We start from the raw sequence: 17,435 nt of genomic DNA on the forward strand, positions 1-17,435 counted from the left end.
ACATAAGTATGTAATATAAATTGCATTTCATTGTGTTTCTAGATTTACAGTTATGTATATAATAGTAATTTATTTTATTGTTTACAAAACGACTTGTCTCAGAATCAAAGTGTCATTTATTTATTTAAATTGCATCTATGATATATTTTTTAACAAAAATATATGACTTGTCGAAATATCTTAATTAAAAAACAAAAAACGACGATTTTAAACAAAATATCAGCGTAATATAAATTAAAAAATAGTTTTTTTTTAAAAAAAGAAATGAAATCAATATGTTCATAATTTCGTTGCATTTTATTTCTTATAAATATTTAAATATGGAATTAAGACAAATTAACGGTTTATTGAGGTCAATGAATTCTAAATGCCAGTCTATCGAAAAATATGCACTTTAAAAACAAGTTTTTAGTTTTTTTCGCTTCATAAAAGTTGGTCGCAGTGGTTATAAAAACTTCTGAATATTTTAAGTGCAATTTTTATATCTTTGTTTAGTGTTTTTTTCTGATACTACACGAATTTATGTCACTATGCGAAGGAGTGTGTATTCCGAACCGTGCATCTACCCACTTGAAATTACCCAATCTTTTTTTTATGCTATAGGTTAGCGGACGATTATATGGGCCATGTGATGGTAACCTTTCCTTGCATCGCCAATCCACCACAAACCTTGGGAACTAAAATGTTATGTCGCTTGTTCCAGTAACTCCCTCACCCTTCAATCCAAAAAATATAATAAACTAACCTGCCTTGACTCAAGAATGACACACATTCATAATTATATGTTTTATCACATAACTCGCACCAATCAAGAATCAAAATGTCATTCTTATCAAATTGAAGAGGAGGTACTATCAGGTTTTTATCCTGGTTCGTTAAGGAGATAAGATGTTGATGAACTTTCTCATTTATAATGAAGGCTAGCTGATCGAGCCAGCGTCACACACACTACGATTAAGGTTATATTTTACATTATATATTTTTTAATAGTGATGTACCTTTATTAAAACATAACAAGTGTTGCCATATCATCACTCATTACTAAACATTCTACTCCACGCTTTATTGCGTTACATACATTATTACAAGTAATAGATATATTAAATTAACATATTTATAATTTTCTGTAACAAATTGTTGCATTATAAATTATTAAATAAGTAAACAAATGAATTAAACCGATTTTTTTACGATTAATTCGAGTTTTAGTAACATAAAAATTGAGTCTTACCAACTAATTAATTTCTAACTAATAACTAATTTCAACTTACCTAGCCAGAAAAAAACCATAATTTTTATTTTTATATTTGTTCTTCAATATATTAGTTGTATATATACCCGTATTATACTCGTGTAAAGCCGGTATATACATATGTATAGTTAGCACATACTTTGCATTCCGAACTGGTTTATATTTAAAGCATATTTTAATTTTGACTATTTTCAGTGGCATTTTATTTCTAAGCATTTATTATAAGAGTCAGCGTTGAATAATAAAAGGTTAATGTACTGAGCTGCTTTATAAGGTATACCGATAAATAACACCCACATACCCTCATGTGCCTCGGCCCTTGGGATGCATTGCAACGCATTGAATATACATGCAATGTGCCAGAGGACCGAGCTTATGTACTTAGAAGAATATATTGTAGAAATGACATCAAGTGATTTTATTGTGCCAGCTATAAGGATTTAAACTAATGATGTATACACCAAACGATCAATTCACTAGTATTGTGCTAACGAATCGAACATAGGACTTGTGTACGAGTTATTTTTTTTAAATAATTGGTTCGAATTGCAATTTAAAATACAATATTTATCCGTATTAAAGGTAGAATAATATTATTAATCATAAACACCACATTAATCATGTTATTTCATTCAATGTGAATTTATACAGTTAATAAAATAACTGAAAATCTTTATAAAAAAATAATGACAAATATCTCACATAAAGTTTGCGACGTATCCGTCATAGTTCTAGCAACGCTCGAAGTCATCAGGATCGACAATTTTCTTTTCAACTACGTCAGCATAATTAAAAAAATAAGTTACATAGTAATTTACTACAGTACACTACAAGTCTGCTTCCAAATTAAACTATAATATATTATGAAACCTTCACATCAATTCCATCCGTAAATCGGTAAAAAACCAAACTTTGTAATATTTATAAAATAACATAACAACAGTGAATAAAAAACTAATTCCAAATATATATCGGAAATTGATACATAATAACTAAAACATTCAAAGAATTCACGCTTCAAAATAGCGTAACGTATGTCTGTTTTACGTCATTTCACGAGTGAGACACGCAATTACTTTTTACATGTAAATAAAATCAAATCAAAATATACTTTATTCAAGTAGGCTTCTACGAGCACTTACGAATCGTCATTTTACTGAATTGTTTTGTTATTAATCAAATCAAATCAAATCAAAATCAAAATATTCTACATTCAAGTAGGCTCATAAAATAATCTTTTGTACTGTCTGTCAACTTACACACATTTAATTTCTAGACTATTTTATGCTCTGAGGATACAATATTGAGTAATGCAGAATAAATACGTTTATTTAAAAATAGAAATAAACTTTATAATGTAAAATAAACTAGTTTTTTTTTTATGATCTATGTAGTTTACGGGCGAATAGTCAAACTGATGATAAGTGGTCATAACCGGCTATAGACATCGGAGCTATAAGAAATACTAACACCAACCTTGGGTACGTCTTAATGTTATGTGTTGTGCCTGTAGTTACACTGGCTTACTCATACTTTAAACCAGAAAACAAAAACAAAAAGTATTGCTGTTGGCGGTACAATTTAGAATGAGTGATACCTACCCTAACGGATTTATACAAAGGCCTACCACCAATTAAAATTAACGACAAAGCTGTGTATATAAACAAATAGATACATTACTTATGTAGATAATATTATGTATTTAAGTTTATGTTCTGATATATTTGTATAAATTCTAGAGAATTTAAGCACACACATAAACACAATGTATTTATTTGAAATATATAGTACGGTGTGAAAACATCCAGTTTATAGACGATGCATTTTATTAAGACCCCGTACCCAATTGGAACTTAAATTATTGCTCTTAACTTTACCAACTTACCGACTTTTAACAGACAAACTTACTCGACGTCCCGAAACATATTAACCAGAGCAAGTTTATTGAATAAATAACAAGTTATATTATGAGTTTTTTTGACGTAAATTCTATTAAGAAGTTATTTGATGAGTAAGTTTACTTCGTAGCATCACTTTTTAATAACTGGTTTGATTTAATGTACAAAAATGATAATGATAATCTAAAGGAAGACATCACATATTACAGTTCTTGTGCGCACTTGTGTGCGTGCGTAACACAGGTGCAAACTGTATTCCGTCACGCTTATAATCCGACGGGACGGCAAATCCGACACAACCGAAAATAATTAAGTCACAGGACTAACTTTCTCAAATATTTTTTGATATAAAAATTATTTGATATAAATGACATAAATAGTTCTTCTTTTTCTAACAAACGTCATGCATTTATTGAATATTAATATAACATAGATACCAGTCGTAATTCAATCCGAATACAACTCGCATAACTGTTGAATAATAACCGTGTGAATATTCACACGAAAATCCAGGAAAATATATGTATGCGTGCAAAGTATCCAATCCTATCATGTTTCTGTATACTGTTAACTCTACAACTGTTCCATCTATAAAACTGTAACAGATCTTGTCTGTACGTACAGTAGTGTTTATTTAAAGATTAATTTTTCAATTGTAAACAATACTTTACATACATTTATATATATTGATATCAATGGTTCAAAATCTGTTGGATCAATATTATCGTGAATTCCAAGTGAGACGTCATCATAATTTAATATCTGCTTTCTGATATAGATTATATCAGAAAGCAGATTTCGTAAGTCGTAGTTATTAATATTTACTATCAATACCTCGCAGGGAAATATCATTTTGTTTGAGTTACAAAGTCAAAATAATTTGAGTTACCGCATATTTAGGGGTTCAGCGGGAAAGTGTCTTTCTGCGATTTACTGAGGGTTTCGACTTAACGAGGTTCGAGTTATAAAGATTAAGCTGTATACATATTATTACTGATTGGGCGCTTAAATACATTTATTACTAATCTGTAATAATATTTCAAATGTGGAACTAACTCTGTCTGTCTAGTACACTTTAAGGCTACACCACTGAATCGATTTTGGTGATATTTGCTATGAAGCAGGTTTGAACACCTAGGATAGACATAAGCTACTTTTACATCCTTTGATGGCTAATGTTGGGGAGATACATATACTATACAAATTCTTGAAGAATTTGCCACAGACTAAATTCCAAGCGTATGAAGCTGCAGTTTGATCTAGTTATGTACATTTGTTTCATATGAATTACTTGTATTAAAGTAAAAGTCAGGAATTTTGTTTAAAATAAAGATTATTTAGTATTAAAACAACTTAAAAATCGTGGCCGTATCAAAGGCCATCCCTCCTGACATCAGTTAACGGAATAATACTGAGTTACATATTATTGTTACACGAATAGAATTAAATATAAAACTAGTGGACGATTTATAAAATAAGTTAATTAAACGTAATTAGATAATTCGTGTGTTATTACTGTTCAGGAATTCAGAGTATTTATATGTTCATTGGCCGAGATGGCCCAGTGGCTAGAACGCGTGCATCTTAACCGATGATTTCAGGTTCAAACCCAGGCAGGCACCACTGAAATTTCATGTGCTTAATTTGTGTTTATAATTCATCTCGTGCTCGGCGGTGAAGGATAACATCGTGAGGAAACCTGCATGTGTCTAATTTCATCGAAATTCTGCCACATGTGTATTCCGCCAACCCGCATTGGAGCAGCGTAGTGGAATATGCTCCAAACCTTCTCCTCAAAGGGAGAGGAGACCTTTATCCCAGCAGTGGGACATTTACGGGCTGCTAATGCTAAAAAAAAATGCTAATATGTTCATTTATGTTTGTTTCTTTCTTTGTATCCGAATTCACCTATGGATATTTGTTTTAAAAAAAACTTCTTAAGACGCTAATATGCTTTCGACTATGGGATGACTAGTCTTCGAACGCGGCTTTGCTTGTGTGTTAGTTTTTAGGTAAAAAAAGTCTCTAGTTTTTTATATAATTCCTTGATCTTCCACCTTGTTATTAAATTCCACCAAATTCGGTTCCGTGGTTTCACTGTGAAAGAGTGACAGACTAGCAGACATAGTTACTTTCACGTTTATAATATTAATATATATTTTATATACCTTGTACCTTGCTCGCTGGATCAGTCAACCTTTAAACCAGATAAAAGCAAATTAAAGTGTGATGTTTCGTGTACCTATGCTATTGTTTACTGGTTTGAAAACTAAAACCAATACCTTTTTTCAGATCATTACTATTCTATAATAAATTCCTAAAAAGTAGGGGGGGGGGCTAGTTCTACTGTCCGGATTAATCTTGGTTTTTCATGGAAGGAAACTCTTTAGAGGTCTTGGGGTATGAACCGGGTTATGTGGAATATTCACCAACTCAAACTTCGCTAACATACACAACCCGCTTTGCGCTCAGATCGTGGTTCTCCTTACGGTTTGTCCTATTGACATGAAATCTGGCACACGTACACGCAAAAGCAAACGCACACGCAAACGCCTATGCACATACTCACGTACACGCACACATATATACTATTCACTTTGTTGTGATTCGTCTCTAGATGGCATAATATTTTGCTAAATCAACGAAAACGTAAACTAGCCAAGCCTAAATTGTCGGTCAGATCGAATAACATTTAAAACTGAATAAATAATGAAAAAACTGTTCTATTAAATAACTGCCGTAAAGATAATTTAGGACACTCAATCTTAGGAAAATCCTGTATCCACAATAAACCTCAATTCGGAAACTCATGAATATTACACAATGTTTAGGTAAAATATTCAAAGAAAATAACCTTCGCTCCAGTTTTCCTTCACAAAATATTTCACTAGATAATAAAACAGTATATGTATTGTAAAGCTAACTCGATACATCACGCAATAAGCCACTCTACGGGTCATGAATAATGACGCACCTTTTATCGATATAGAATATTGTTACGAAAATCTTTAATACAGGATATTGGTAACAAAGTATAAGTAAAGTAGCAGCATATTAATGCCACTGCTGGGCTTAGGGTTTGTGTCAAATTGAGGAGACTGTTCGCCAATGTTTGGAGGATAAAAATGTGGCTGATTATCATCAGGCACGTGACATTTTTTTTGGTGTTTGTAGGCAGACTCGCGAATTGGCCACTTGGTGGTAAGTAGTCAGCTTATTTTAGTGCTAATCATAAATATCACATAATATTAATAGCCTGTAAATTTCCCACTGCTGGTCTAAGGCCTCCTCTGCCTTTCAGGAGGTTTTGGAGTATATTCCACCACGCTGCTCCAATGCGGGCTGCCAGACATGTGGCAGAATTCCGTTGAAATTAGACACATTCAGATTTCCTCACGATGTTTTCCTTCACCGCCGAGCACGAGATGTGATTAATCACATGAAAATTCAGTGGTGCTTGCCTGGATTGGGACCCGCAACCATCGGTTAAGATGCACGCTTTCTAACCATTGCGCCATCTCGCCTCTTCATAAATACCAAATATTCTCACAAATGTTGTTATTATTTCCGTGCATACGTGATGTATATCTCCCATCAACAAATATAACAATCGAATACCAGTTAACACTTACACTTATCATAACTACTTACTGAAAATATTATCTTAAGCACACCCATGAAAACCCATGAAAACCGGTGTACACCCTACTCGACCACGGAGGTCATTTGGATGTCATTTTACAAATATTATTATTAACTTAGAATACTAAGTCTTCCAAATCAACAAATACGGTGTATTTATTACTTTGTTACGAAATAATAAATATTACGTAAAATACACATTCGTACAATTTTATATATTTTAAACTATATATGAAGAAACTTATGACAAAATTAGATGATCCTATATTTGCGATGACATAATTAACGCACGTGCCCACAGGCGAGCACGTGGGAGATAAGTGTCACTAAAATACATCGAGGATTACGTCAACACGTCAAAATTAAGAATAACTCCGTTAACAGACTGTATTTTCGTTTCAAATTCATTCACTAGTCTGCTCTTAAGTGCCAAAATCCATTAGCGAGGCATGTCGCACGCGAATTGCCGCGTGTTGTCGCGGTTAAATTTTCTATGTAGTTATTTGACGCGTAGAAATACGCGCGTAAAAATCTCAAGAATCCACAGCGGCTTAAATATGGCCTACTTTAAATACGCACCGAATCTACGCTACTACACAACAACTCCATAATTTAACAAAAAATTCACTGAAAACAATTTAGATGACGATTCATTTCCTAACATTAAAACCTCTTTCAAAATGACCTCATTGCAGTATAATCATCAAATTCTATTAATAATCTGTTTACGCTGTTGCTTGATATCTTGAAACCGTCAGGTACATAAGCTATTTCACTTCTGTTTGCTTCATAAACATCGATTCAACTGACCGCCATGACAATTAGTATATATGTATATATTTAAACAGACTGAACAGTGTATGTTTAACTATTCAAATAATACATTTGTAACTAAAATATAGGTTTTCATTTATCGCGAAAATATCTTGCCAGTAGTTTATTATGTCTCGGAAATTGCCACATTTGATATATTTTTACTGCTTAATTGTTATAGATAATAACATTTGCCAACCAATAACGTTAAAGCAAATATTTGATAAAGCTAAGATTGATAACGTCTGTTTGATAAATTGATAATGATATAAATTTAAACCAAACCAGATCAGAAGTTATAAGTTATTAAAAGTAATGTAGATAAATTTCATTGTAATTACGATTTATTTAAAAGCTAAAATAATTGTTATAAATTCAATTCGATTAAAATTAATGTTAAACAAATATCAATAAACAAATGCTAGTCAAACTATTCTGACAAAAGAACCCGATAATTTTTTATTTGGAAATAGAACGCTTTTTCTCATTGTTCATTTTAACAATAAGAGCAGTCAATAAAATATATTGTTATCGAATTTCGACCACTGGACGAACACATGTAAATGGTAAAGAATTATAAATAATAATTTAACATGCAGAAAATTTTGCCAGAGGTGAATTCCTAGCGTACATGTTCGTTCTTTCAGTGCCAACATCGGATCTGCTGACAAACATTTCTCAGCGGAATTATAATTCCAGTAAATGCATTTAACTTCGTTGAAATATTTTAATGTAAACTAGATATAATCAACATTCCTTTTTTATTTTAAATATCGAATACAATCTATAAATGTTTTTTTTTTTTTTATATTAATTAATTTAAAGCGCCAAGATTGCGAAGATACTTACACGATTCGAAGACCAACTCACGGACAACAATGTTGATGCAGACTTTTACTTTTAAATTAATTATCGATATATCTATACTAATATTATACTTACATGCAATCTGTCTGTTTATTACGCTTTCACGGCCAAACCACTGAACCGAATTTGATGAAATTTGGTATAAAGCAAGCTTTAACTTCAAAGAAGGGCTTTTTATACGCGAACCAAACTGCGGGCTACTAGTTCGTTATATTTCAATTTTTTGCTCAGAAATCCAACAATATTGATCGATCTACAATCTACATATATTATGTTTCCGTTCAGAAAGATAATCCGGGTATACAAACTCTTTGCTCATTATTTTTTCTTCGTCAACTCATATTAGGAAGGTAAACAGACAAACGGATACCTCGATGGTAGGTGAACAAAAACACATTTCTTGCGCTTACATTGCAAACGCTGGCTGAACTAGGGTTCAGAGATAGATCTAAATAATTTACTACAGTATTGTGCACCTTAAAAAGGTCTTCAAAAAAGTTAGGTATACGTCTATCTCTTAGGGATAGCACACAACAACTTTTTTTTCATCCTTTACTTTTTACGATAAATAATGGCTTATTTTCGAAGCGATTTTAAGCAATACAGCCTTAATCCTTATCCAATTAAGTACCTTATATACATTTAATATAGATCAATATGGCCCTTTACAGCATATAATTTAAATTATTTTTTAAAGATATTACATATTAAAAACGCAGGAACATAGCGTTTTGTATTGTCGAATGACTGAAAAACTTTGAACTTTGAACATTCTGTAGTATATTTAGTATCAGCATTGCACCCGTGCGAAGCCGGGGCGGGTCGCTAGTTTCTTAATAAAGTAAGGTTAAAATGTTATTGTTACAGCTGACCGCACAATTCGCATCGAAACCATGACCAATAAGCGTTCAGTATTTACAGTGATTAGTAAATCTGACTTTGACAAGCGTTTCAGAGACAAAAGGTAAGTGTTGAGATTTATAACGCCCATCTTGTGACCTTCCCAACTCGTATTATCGCTACCCACCAGCTTCCGTCGTACGGAGATTAAGGTATTAACGCAACATGCATTATCGCGTACTGAGTCATGTAAAGTCGTCATTGATATTTTTTATAAAGTAATAAAATGTATTCATTAAGGTCATTTTGTAATGAGTAAATTGGCAACTAGTTCAAGGTGAGTTTCAATCAATTGTTCGGTTTTCACGTTTTTTGGCATATTACAATATGTAAATGATTTTTTATTCAACCCGAAAACATTTACTTTGCATATAGCGTTTATATAAACATTGTGATTTTGAAAGATCTATATTTTCTATTTAGGTGGTGTAAACTAGCAATAATCATTCTTTTCTCAGCTTTTTTAATGCACCCGTAAACGTCAAACATGGCCACCCGTAAACGTCAAACATGGCCGCCCGTTGAACTGTCATAATATCATTAAATTTTATGGATTTAATATCGAAATATCTCGATTATAAATTATTTGCGGATATATGTTGTAGACTACAGTATCATTATTTGAGGATAGGTTTAGATCGGGTCTATCGTAAATCTGTACGAAGTTATTATACCTACAGATGATTTTTTTTTAAAGTATCCCAGCAATATAAAATTAATTATAAGAATATTATTTATACCTCAACCTTATATATGTATGTTAGTAGGTTAACACTAGATGGTTGGTAAATTAACTGTAGGGGTATCGGAACAAACTCGAAACTCACAGCAGAATATGATAAAAATATTGAGCGCCGCAATGATTATAAAATTTAAAGTATACCAACGTAGAAATAGCGTAACATAAGTCGGCTAACAAAATTTCACGTGTGGGAAACGAAATGAGTTCTTCCAGAATAACACTACAGTTGCCTTCTTATAACGGGAATAGATATATGTGAAAATATATATTCTGGAATAGGAATAAAGTTAAACATATACCTATGTGTTTTTTGTTACAACAAAGTTTATATGCTCAGCATATTATAATTAATTATTCATTAATAAATTAATTTCAACTTGTAATCAAACAAGGGGTCCAATGAATTGGTGACACCCAGCTCGAAAGGGCTATGGATTTTTGTGTGAGTGATATTATACAGTTTTTTTTACCGAAATAATGAAATTAAAAAATTATAAAGCGACCCTTGTAATTTAATGTGATACTTATAAAAAAAAAATTCGAATCATAACTTGAATATAAATAAAGTAAACACCTAATAAAAAAAACTCAAATAATACAAGACTAAACTACCTATATAACAGTGAAACGAGTACAAACGAATAAATTCCTTTTAATTGTTCTAAAAGCCTACAGTTTTTAGTCAAATGTACGCGTGGCGTGGCATCACAGCGATATAATTATGCAAATACTAAAACAACAAGCTGGCTTTAAAAAAAAAGTACCTAAAAATAAAAAAAGCAAATATTTAAAAAGACTTTCGAATTAAAAAGGTAACATTATAGCTTCGCGGTTTCCTCCGCGTAATATTTGATATATATATCTTGTACAATTCCATATCTTATAATTGTGGTTTTTCTTACACTCCTTACGACAGCATGAAGTTGCAAAGCCACTAACCTTGTTCCATAAACGGACTATCTAATCACACGCGAAAATATTTATTAAATTGTTTTTTTCTCCTTACATTAGAGCGTTTAATCATTCTATGTATATATTTTTCGCGGTAAAACAAGCTATCAACATAATTGCTCCGCTCTCAAGTCCATAGTATTATGATATGATGTTATTTATTTCTTGATAAATATGCAATCGAAACCAAGAGTTTCTTTCCAAATTTATCAGGACATTCTGAGATTTTGTTAAATGAACAAGAGAACTGTCCAGCTTTAGCATATTCGATCGAGAAATCGAATTTCTGAAGTTCTGCTTTTAATTACGAATACTATTTTCATCTCTATCTTCTAAAATTTAAAGTAGAAATACATAAAATAAAAAAAAGCAACTTATTTATCTTAAATAGGCTCTCGACTGGCTCTAATATTGAAATTTGAACTTTCATATGTTCTAACAGGAGAAAATAAACCATAATAAATAATCAGTTTTATAAAAGTACATGTGCATCCAAGACTCCGAAATAAATTATATTCTATTCCAAATCATCAAGCGTTTCCACCAAATAAGGATAAAGATTATACCTAAAAGAAACGACAGCAATACGTTTTTATTTATGAATAAGGGAACAGATTTGCTAGCTTAGTACAACTTGCTAATTTTTACATAAGTAATCATTTATACCATGCTCTTTTTGGGCCTTTTTTAAAAACGTCTTGCTGTTACTAAACTAATTTATTTATTAACCCAAGAAGACGAAAGCTTGCAGTAATTATATTATTTTTAATTATATTATAAGTGACGACGCAGCGCGGGACCGTAAGTTTAGGGGGCCCTGGGCTAACATTACTTAGCCACCACCACCACCACCTAAGACATATCTGAACGTAGACTTGAATTAAATGAATTGAATGGGTTTGATTATTTACAGGAATCGCAGGGCTGCAAACCATACGATCTGTTTAATTTAATAAAGTTATGGATTCTTTCACATTATCGTCTAATTTTGATTTTGACTTGACTTAGCTGGGGCGCCTTTGAATCCACGGGGCCCTGGGCTGAAGCCCAATAAGCCATATGGTAGATCCGGCCCTGTGCCGACGATTTTTTTATCACAATGTGCTGTCAATTATATAAGTTATATCGTTGTTTTGGACCAGAGCACATGGTGATGCAAAACTAATAAAATATTGAATTGCATAATCATAATAAAACAAATTATGCAATTGATGAATTTTTTTTATATATTCTATACTTTACTAATTGCAATTACGCAATATTCTTAAATAAATGAAAATGGAATGAGAAAAAGTTAACAAAATAAAAAATTACTTTGAAATTGAAGGAATCCCCTATAGCCTAATTTGTGAGATCGGGATTGTGAAAAGAAATCACTGTCATTTCCCAGAAGAAATCTTCGAGATTCAATAAATAGTTTCTGTTTGCCGATTTCACTATGTATCGTGTACCAAGTTCAATCAAGTAAAATCCATTGCGTAGTTTAAACGATCTAAGCGTACAGTTGGCGGGAGTCGACTTTGTTTTACACTGGACATATAGTATACAGAAGCGTTATATATGTAACACGTGAATATTATAGTAGAGAAAAAATTGAGCATTTTGCCTTTCCTGGTTGAAAAATATCAAGAATTTTTCTTTTGTTTGTCCTGTACCTAATCTATACCAATATTATAAATTCGAAAGTAACTATCTGTCCGTCCGTCGTACTGTTGCTCTTTAACGGTCAAACCACTGCACCGAATTTGGTGAAACTTCGTTCCAAAAATACACTTATATAAATGAAAATATTACAGCACGAAATTTTAACCATCTGATACAATCAAGAACAAATGTCCAATGCCTACGGATAGCTTTAACTATTAACCAAATAGCCGTCAACTTGTCTCCAAATAAACCGAATGGTCTCCATTATATTGTCACCATTAATTTCGACCGGCAAATGACGGTAGATAATTATCGAATAACTTCTATAACCCAAACAAATGTTAAATGTAACAAATGCTTAGAATTCGGGGTAAATGACGAACCATTGTTTTTAATGGGATTATATATTTTAAATAAGTGCCTGGATAGCTTAGTGGCTAGATTATACGATTGAGGTCTAAGGTTCAAATCTTTAATTTTGTATAATAGGAGCTCCTACTTTTTGTTTAGTGACTGTTGATCTTTACCATTAAGTAAAAATTGGCAATATTTCATTAATACAATTTTGAAACAACCAAATTCAATGTAATATGTTTTCTTTGAGTTTTTAATAATGATTTTCGTCGAATTTCGATCACCGGGCGAACACCTGCTATAATTCTGAGCCAATGAACATAACTGTGAGAAAATAAATATTATAAATACAATAATAAATATATATATTTTTATTTAATATACAACATCCACGGGCTCACAGTTGCCCGTGCCTTTTTTTACAATTTATTTTTATAAATTGTGGCGTTATTTTATATTTTTACTAAACATCAGCTTATATTCGCTAGACTTCGAGCTTGTCGTCTTCTTGGAAGACAATAGTAAATATTATAATAATCGTTGGTCATTTTTTAACAATATAAATTGGATAAAATGGGAACTATAACCAACACATTTTTTTTAAAAATCGATTCATAAATCACGGACTTCCGTCACAAAACCAAAAAAAAAAACCGAATTCGTAAACATTTTCCTTTCCTTTTTGAAGTCAGTTAAAAAGTCAACACAGAACGTTACTAAAGAATAAATTACGTTCCCGAAGCGTTCCCATTATTGAAATATAAATAATGATCGGAAAATATGTCACAAAAATAGAATATTATATTTAGGCAATTTACCCAACGTTGTGCTTTAAGCGCTTTCATTTAACGAACAATGATTTATATTTGACGAAATTTAATACCTACTAAATGAAAATCCGAGTTCTATTTTTAAAAACATTTGAATTCGATATCAAAAAGAATAATTGAAATTTTCTTACGACAGTTTCATGAAGTGAACTTATCAATGCAAATACGGTATTTGAAGTCAGAATTTTAGTGGATCTCTAACCTGTGGTCATAACGTGTGCATCTTAACCGATGATTGCATCTTGACCACTGAAATTAATGCTTAATTCGTGTTTATATAACCTAGGCAATGAAAGAAAACATTGAGAGGAATGGAGCATGTGTCTAATTTGAATGAAATTTTGCCACGTTATCCACCAATCTGCTTTGGAGCCTCGCAGTGGAATAAAATATTAAAGAGAGAGGAGGCCTTAACCCAGAAGTGTTACGTTTACAGCTGTTAATATACTTCACTTTTAAGCGCTTTAAATCTTTTTTTTAACTACCTACATATTATTAAACATAATGATCTGTCCTATCGATACTCAGTTGTATTTGTGTTATCACTATTGAGTTCTTGTTTATGCTGATTATTACTACAGAATCCTCAAGATAGACTTCTGACGTATTACTAATCAAAGACAATGAGATTTATACATAGACAATGTTACTATATTTTACTATTAATTATGTTATTTCCAGTAACTCAAAAGTATTCTGATAAAACGTAATTTCAGTAAGAAATTCACAAGACGAAGTAATAAAAAACTATCTCGGCTTACTTTATGAAGTTAAGTTTGTACCCACGAAGCAACATCCAATGGATTTGGTGAATGTCAACAAGAAAATAAATGACATTTCTTCGCCTTTCTCTTCGTTGTTTGTTAATATTGTCGTGAGAAGAAATTTAATTTGATTCTTCTTTATTTTTTTACAAAACTTTACAATATATTTACAAGTATTTAAAACGGGACATTTACCATGTTTTTTATTCCACGAGACTTATGAACAAGACTCGTAGATAATGTCGATGTAATAAAAATAACCATGTTAATTTAAATATACATATTTACAAGCGTATAAGTTTTAAAATATCAAGACTATTTACTACAGGTTACTCAATATCTTTTTTTGGACCCCCCTCAACTTGTATGCAAAATTTCAATAGTAACAAACAAATAAATATACAAACTCTCTTTCGTATTCAAAGTAAGAATACCTATCAAACAAATTAAATAATTGTCATAGCGATTCAATTGTAAGCATGTGTGCGTATTTATGTAGATATTTGTATCTTGCCATTGTTTCCGGCTCAATACTAGGAGTCACATTACGAGAATGGGTACTTAAGATGAATTGGTTATTTTGTCCCAAGAGCCATTATCATAATATCCCACTAAACGTCAGCAAATATCATTCAAAATACATCTATATTAAGACGTGATGTGATCAAATGAAGACGACAAAACGTAATATCACCAATTTGAAATTAGAACGACACAACAACAATCTTATATTGATAAACAACAATTACACAATGATGTGTTAACAATGCAAATAATAATGATTATAAAATCGAAAACGAAATTCCTTCCCACGCTTGACCGGACGAAAAACAGGTTTACATTGCATACCAAAAGGAAATCACTCGTATCCGCTTCTACATAAGTAATTATTAAAAACTACACCAAGAAACTGGTTGACATACCTTCGAGATGCGTTTATCCACTCCCCGAATGCAGTCCAAAACAAAAAAAAAAAAACTTCACGAAACACAAAATTACATTCACACACACATAGTCTAAGACTTTTAATTAGAAAGTATTAAAATGTGAGCACTTTATATTGATAAGCGATATTCGTTTTCGAATGTTTTACACACGCGGATGCCGGCTTACGGCGTCGCACACGACCGTCTCTGGTCGCGGTCGGAGCAATACTGATTGTGAATGTGAGCCCCATTCTTGAATACTACGAGATACGGCCATTCAGGTATGTGAACAACCTCTTAGACAAATCTAATACATTTGAATGTAGCCTTTATTGTGTAATGTATAAAACAAATTATCGGTTGTAGCTAATACTAGTGATAAGGCTGCGTCGATATCAGCTCTGCGTCTAGGATCCCCAAAAAAGCAGGATAGCAAGATACGTTATATCGTTACGAGAGTGAGACAGAAATATTTCGATGTTTAAGATGATTGAACCGTGAAATTTTTATATTCGCTCGCATCAAAAGCACAGCGTCTTAACAATAGTGTTCAAGAATAATGTACTTTGTAATATTACTCAATAAGAGTCGGGAAGCAGAAGACATGTATTTTTTCTATTTTAAGCTTGGTTATCATTAAAATTTACGTTTAAATATTGAAAAAAAGTAAAAAAAATGTTTTTTTTTTTAAATATAATCAGCTAAATATACAATTTAAGATTTGGACGGTTAACTATCGTTTTTATTACATAATTACCGTAATTGTTACCACGACGATATCCTGTGCTTGTGTAATATATTATTCAAAATTCATTGTGACGTCACAACTGTCATATGACCTGAGATCTGAACACCAAGCTTGTCCAAACAGATCGATGCATTTGTTACTTTGTTCTGATGCACGATACAAAGGAAACTGAATACATATCATCTATACACACATACAATGTATTATGATTGTATATAGTATCTAAATAAGATATATTTATAAATACAAACACAAAAACAACATAACAAGTATATATATATATACCTATATCTTGTGATACGAACTATGTAGTTCTTATCAAATCAAATTATGTAATTCTTATTCAAACAGGCTTTAATAGGCTTAACTTAACTTTTGAATTATATTACAGTATTTAAATATATTAAACCAAAAATGTATGCTATTCTGTAATCACCTATAGATATATATTTAAATGAACTTTAAACTTAATGTCAATATATAAAATAATTCGAATAATGAATACTTGATAGGGTTTTGTGGAAGTCCCTAGGTGTAGGTACTAACCACTTGTTACATGTTTCACGTTATGAATGAGCCAGTGTAGTGTATAAAATGTAAAATGCCGATTCAAAAATGTTTATAAAAGCCTACATGAATAAAGTATACTTTGAGGCACAAGGTAAATTAAGTTCCAAAATCAATGTATAGAATGGTTCATATTTCTTAAATACCCAATGTCTATGGGCGGTGGTGACCACTTGGCATCAGGTAACAAAAAACACAAACGATAAAATATATTCAATTGAATTTCGTTTGGGATGCGAAAGTCCCTTTATTCCCAACCAAAGACTCTGAAGCATTTTATTGAAAATTCTTCAAACATTTGCGTGTAGTTTATTAAAATATGGTACTTACTAACAATGTTAGATCAGTATTTTTAAAAGCAACATTAATGATACGCTTTGTATATGAGAAGTAATCAAGATAAAAGCATAGTTGTTTCTTGAAGAGATTTTATTCCAACGGACTCGACACAGAATAAATACGTATTGAAAAATTAGTCTTCTAGTAAAATATAGATATCACTTCGACATGCATTTTAATAAAATAAAATAATTC

At 31.5% G+C, this 17,435-nt stretch overlaps 1 protein-coding gene across 2 annotated transcripts in view; it reads right to left on the minus strand.

The window, feature by feature from the left end:
• Nucleotides 1-15,797, minus strand: part of LOC125069985 (GTP-binding protein rho1-like) — a 152,352-nt gene extending 136,555 nt beyond the window's left edge. For both annotated transcript variants that reach the window (XM_047679640.1, XM_047679639.1), the window contains exon 1: nucleotides 15,584-15,797. The gene's annotated coding sequence lies outside the window, so the exon portion shown is untranslated. The remainder of the gene's footprint in view (nucleotides 1-15,583) is intronic.
• Nucleotides 15,798-17,435: the final 1,638 nt, after the last annotated feature.

Source organism: Vanessa atalanta, chromosome 16 (genome assembly GCF_905147765.1).
Source record: "Vanessa atalanta chromosome 16, ilVanAtal1.2, whole genome shotgun sequence".
Taxonomy (NCBI): domain Eukaryota; kingdom Metazoa; phylum Arthropoda; class Insecta; order Lepidoptera; family Nymphalidae; genus Vanessa; species Vanessa atalanta.